The sequence below is a fragment of the Agrilus planipennis genome, unplaced genomic scaffold, assembly GCF_000699045.2.
Source record: "Agrilus planipennis isolate EAB-ADULT unplaced genomic scaffold, Apla_2.0 scaffold161, whole genome shotgun sequence".
NCBI lineage: Eukaryota > Metazoa > Arthropoda > Insecta > Coleoptera > Buprestidae > Agrilus > Agrilus planipennis.
In genome coordinates, this window is record NW_020438889.1 from 371821 (window position 1) to 377308 (window position 5488).

General features: G+C 27.6%; 1 long non-coding RNA gene across 1 annotated transcript; it reads left to right on the forward strand.

Moving 5' to 3' along the window:
• The first annotated feature begins 2445 nt into the window (after positions 1–2445).
• LOC112906834 lies at positions 2446–3840 on the forward strand. Its single transcript, XR_003232625.1, has 3 exons — positions 2446–2456; positions 2647–2704; positions 3776–3840. It is a non-coding gene; the product is annotated as an uncharacterized LOC112906834 (long non-coding RNA).
• Positions 3841–5488: the final 1648 nt, after the last annotated feature.

Here is a 5488-nt window from a genome sequence, read left to right on the forward strand (position 1 = left end):
AAATATTTAAGTAAATTTTCTTTTTTCATTTTCTCCTTGTATGTATTAATCCATCGCTTGATTTAATAAATAACTCAAATTATAATAGTAAATGTGGCGATTGCAAATTCGACTGGTTTAATGGAATTTTGTAATTACAGTGGTAAACTCGACCGGAAATGATTTGTTGTTCTCGAAGGACAAATTGTAAATTAGACTGGTTATTATGTTGATAGCTCATGTTTCATGAGCATTTCTTAATTTGGTTTTCTTAAAAAATGTTGCTTTGAAAAATGTTATGTATAAATTAATGAAAAAATGATGACCTTTTTTACGCAAAAAAATATCGTTGTCGTATGTTATACAATATTCTTTAATATTTTTGCGAAATATACATATAAGCAAGTAAATAAGTATAATTATTCAGCAGGTAGGTTGTTCGCAAGAGTTGCAAGAGTGGTCGATATCTCAAAAATGTGCGAAGCGCTTCTTGTAAATTAACTTTGTTTTATTAAATAAAAAACGTTTCTCATCTGAGTTTAAATTACTGATACGAGACCGCTTATGCTAATTAATTAAAATTAATTCATCCGACGCGACACGTTACATTTGCGCGGATTATCAAGTAGGTAATATCATTTATTAACACATGAGACTTTATACAAATTTAATTTAAAAAACAACGCTAAAATAATGTTTTTTGTTATTATCTTTTCGTTTCATTTTTTGTAATGTCTTATATGTTAATTAGTATTATTATTTGATAAGAAAAAATAGAATAATCGTATATACGACAGAGAAAAACGGTACGAGGCACGGAAAGTAGGCGTGCAATGGAATACTCCCACCACCGCAACGTGCCGCGCTGGATAAATTATTTTTTTTCCATTAGTATCAATAATTTCTTCATCAATTAAAATTACTTTTTTGATAGAAAATTTCATCTAAAACACGATGGTTTTACTATATTAAAGGTGGGGGCAATTGTTTAAAACTGGTTTAAATATTTTAATTGTAACAATAAGAATTTATTATAATTGAAACAGTTTTATATCATTTTTTTTAGCTTTAAAATGAAAACAGTTTCTAGTTCAAATAGAGCCGGAATTACGAATTTTTGAAAAAGCCAAAAACCATCAAATTCTCAAATTTTTGATCACTTCTCCTTCCCAAAATATCGAAATAAATCGTACACGATTCCCTTTTTTTTTAAATAAAACTCGTAAATAATAAAATTTCAGTCAAATCGAAAATGTATCAGTCAGTCCGGCTGTAAAAGAATGTCCCGTATAACAGGTTGAACAGGTACCCACAATATGTGCTGTTATTTCTATGCACAGGTATAACAAACCAATAGGTAGCGGTTGCTTAATGGCACCTAATAAACCACCCTAATCCGAGTAACATTGATTGTCTATCTTAATTTTTTATGCAGTTCCCAACAAAAATCAAAATACTTCTGTTTGTTTAACATCTAACAAAAATTGGACTTCGTACTTCTCTTAAGAACATCCTAAGTTATCATTTGCCCGAAGTGCAGGTTCTAACTCATTACTATATGGCTGCAATTTATTTAATAGGTTTTAAGGTTTTGTTTTTTTAATAAAACAAAAACGAAAAGTGATGCTTTGATTTGATACTTACTTTAACCTCTCTTCTAACTAATATGCCCTTAGAAAAATCCCTTTAATAATATTTAAAAAAATCTCATTTGTCTAGAAATGACTGATATGGAGCCATAATGAATGATTTTGCCTCTTGTAATGATCGGCCGAATTTACTACTGCCCTAGTTAATGCGAACAGACATTATATTAAACGGCGATTGTAACTTCGGCCAATGTAATGGGTTTTTGTTAATTAATTCGGCCGATTTGTGTACAAATAAGCACAGAAAATAAAAACAACATCTTAGTGCTAAACGCTATTGAAAAACATTGCGGTTGGGGTAGGTGGTCTCTTAATTAGTTAATTTACTGCTTAAAAATTAATATTCTAGATTATCTGAAAGTAACATCATATTAGTATTATATAAGTTGTTAAAGTTTGCTAGTATTTACTTAAGCCCTTTTATTTTTCTTTAATTGTTTCTTATATTGCTGATGGGTTTTAAGACAATATTTGTATGCTGAAATTTACAAAATATTTTAAAATTGAAACTAGGATTTAATTTTATTTCCTTTTGATTATTACTGAAAATATTTCCAAAGAATCCTGAAGTTATCAAAATATTGACATTTTATTAAAGTTAGTAAAGTAGTAACATTAGTAAAGTATTTTAAGAAAATGTTTTTTGGAGCTTTTCTAGAAAGACAAAAAAAGTCTCATTGTAATATTAATTTCTAAACATTAGAAACATGTACAGTTATTGCCCTTCGTATATTTAGCATTAAAAAAAAGCTTTAATAAAAAGCTTACATTATGAAAGACTATTGCTTAGTTGTCACACTCTATATTGACAAGNATGTTTATGAACTGGTAAGTTTTATTAATTTTAATTATTAATATTGTTGTAGCTCACAAATAATGGTTTATTATCTATTAGGATTATTGATCTCAAGAATCATACTTGAAATAAATATCGCAAATTTTACTTAAAAGTAGACAAATCAGTAATCTTTGTATCTTTTAATTATTTATGGTTAATTTTTTCTTTTTCGTCTTGCAGAATAAAGTAGATTGTGATGACTGATGAGTTATTCCCTATGAACCAGTCTACATAAAACGTAAGTGGTAAATTTTACTTTAATTAGGCTGTAATAAAGCAGAGAATATAAAATTGTGGTAGCTAGGATTTTACTTTAGAAGCAATGTTTTACTTGTTTTTCAATAGAGCTTTTAGGACCTTCCCATGGCTTTGCATTTTTTTTATTGTAATTTCTTTTAATAACTCTTCAAACATTTACTGTTATTTTACCGTCAACGAGGGTTGGTATACTTTTATAAAAAGGCAAATTATCCGAATAAAAGCATATCATCATAGTTGTTACTAACGTACCACTTAAAAATTGCTATACAGTTCTGTATTTAAAAGAACAAAAGCAACTGTACTATTTTCGTTTTTATATTAGGCTATAAAAATTCAAATTACTAATTGCATACAAACGTAGTAAGTGATAATTCAATTTTGACAAAAAAGAGATGTAAATTATTGTAAACGAAATTTTTAATAGATTTATTTCACCTGAACTGGGTATCTACCTGCTAGTAGAATTTACACAAATAATCGATTTTAGGATTTCTATTTCTTATCATCTGCTTTGATACGTATTATAAAGAAAGTAATGTGTTGGAAATATGTAGCTAAAATTATTCCTTATTTTCCAATTCATTGTTAAAAATTATTTAATGTTTTCCAAAGTCAATAAGTAACCGTTTTTCCTTTATTTATTTTTTTTTTGAGAAATTGAAGAAATTTTTTGTAAAATGAAAGTACAAGTAACTTATTTATTTTATATCAAACGCAGCAACAATTGTTTTGCCAAAATTTAGATTCCTCAGACTAAAGAATAGGTAGACAGTTTTGTATAATTGTAATTAATTTATATAACATCAGATGATTACCTACAATTCTAACGATACATTATATTAATTGCTTGCTTTATTATATTTACCATTTTTGATATATTTACTTAAATTACTTTTATTTTAAAATGCATATTCGTGTAAAGATTTAAATGAATCAGTTACTTTGTCTTTGATTTCAAATTCAAAAATATGTTGAAGTGAATCAAGAATATTTTATTTTAGTTGCAATATGTAAAAGCCGGTGTTGTTACAGTGTTTACTTATTTCAGAAATGTCCATAAAGATGATTTGGTCACTAGAGGAATACTTCAAAAGTTGATGTTTATGAACTGGTAAGTTTTATTAATTTTAATTATTAATATTGTTGTAGCTCACAAATAATGGTTTATTATCTATTAGGATTATTGATCTCAAGAATCATACTTGAAATAAATATCGCAAATTTTACTTAAAAGTAGACAAATCAGTAATCTTTGTATCTTTTAATTATTTATGGTTAATTTTTTCTTTTTCGTCTTGCAGAATAAAGTAGATTGTGATGACTGATGAGTTATTCCCTATGAACCAGTCTACATAAAACGTAAGTGGTAAATTTTACTTTAATTAGGCTGTAATAAAGCAGAGAATATAAAAGTATGGCAGTTAGTATTTTGCTTTAGAAGCAATGTTTTACTTGTTTTTCAATAGAGCTTTTAGGACCTTCCCATGGCTTTGCATTTTTTTTATTGTAATTTCTTTTAATAACTCTTCAAACATTTACTGTTATTTTNTAATTACTTTTTCGCGAATCTCTAATAGGCCACTGATATTGGATCACCCTGTATATGTAAGAAAATTTGTTAAAGAATTCGCAAAGTATAAAATTATATAGGGATTATTCTCGTAATAGGGTCCATTTTATGTTCCTCGATATATTTAATTGTGAACCTAGAAATATGGAACCTTATAGGTTCTTAAACGGTTCTCGCCAATAATATCCATGTAAATTATCAAAAAATACTGGTAGAAAAACTGCGAGTCCAACTAAGTTAAGCAAAATGATGTGTTACTATATAATGTGATTAATTGATAATTATGAATTGATTGTGCAATTGCATATAAAATATTTTTCATTGATAATTTAATTACATACATCAGTTTTTGCTTTTGATATAAAATAAACATTTTCAATAAAATATAACATGATATTTTATTCTTTATATTAAAAAGGAAGCATCTCTTATAGGTGGAATAGCATTTGTCTGCTATTTTTTTTTTTTTTCAAAAAAGTAGGAACATTGCCAGCGGCGTAGTTAGACCGAATCTGGGCGTTGCGTCGGCGAAATCCGCTTTGAGAGACCCTTTTCGTATCCTGCTTAGGAACAGTGCTAATGGATTACGATAGGGCTGATAAAAAGCTTCAATATTTACATATTCTTTTTAAATAACTTTCTGGCCCTTGGTTTAGAGAATCCCTTGTTGAACGAATTTGGGTAATTTCTACTGACTTTCGTACAATTCTTCTAAAAAGTTATTTTTTTTGCGGTCCCCTAAGCCCACTTTCACACAGTGCGATAGCGACACGATTTACTGTATTCAGCATCTTTTTGATTAGTGGATTAATCGCATCGACTTCGGGAACAATGGGAACAGGTACCTTTATTCAATTTTTTAGTACCTACGAAATGTAATTCACCAAGTGTTTAAGCGTTCTGTTTTTAAATGTTATGTATTAAGAGAATAATAATAATTAATTCGAGCCTTTTAAGTTTTCTAGTATTTAAAATACAAAGACAAAAGGCCACATAGGGTTGTTTTGATTGTTGAACATTTTCGATAACAATTCAATAAAACCCTTTACAGTATGTAATTTATTGAGAGGACCTTATATAGTTTACATATTTTGTTTAATTCATTTTTAATGTCTTCTGTTTTTTTTAATAATTTTAATTATTCTATCTGTTTTTCTTTGATAAAATTCTTATTTATTAATTTATAAATAC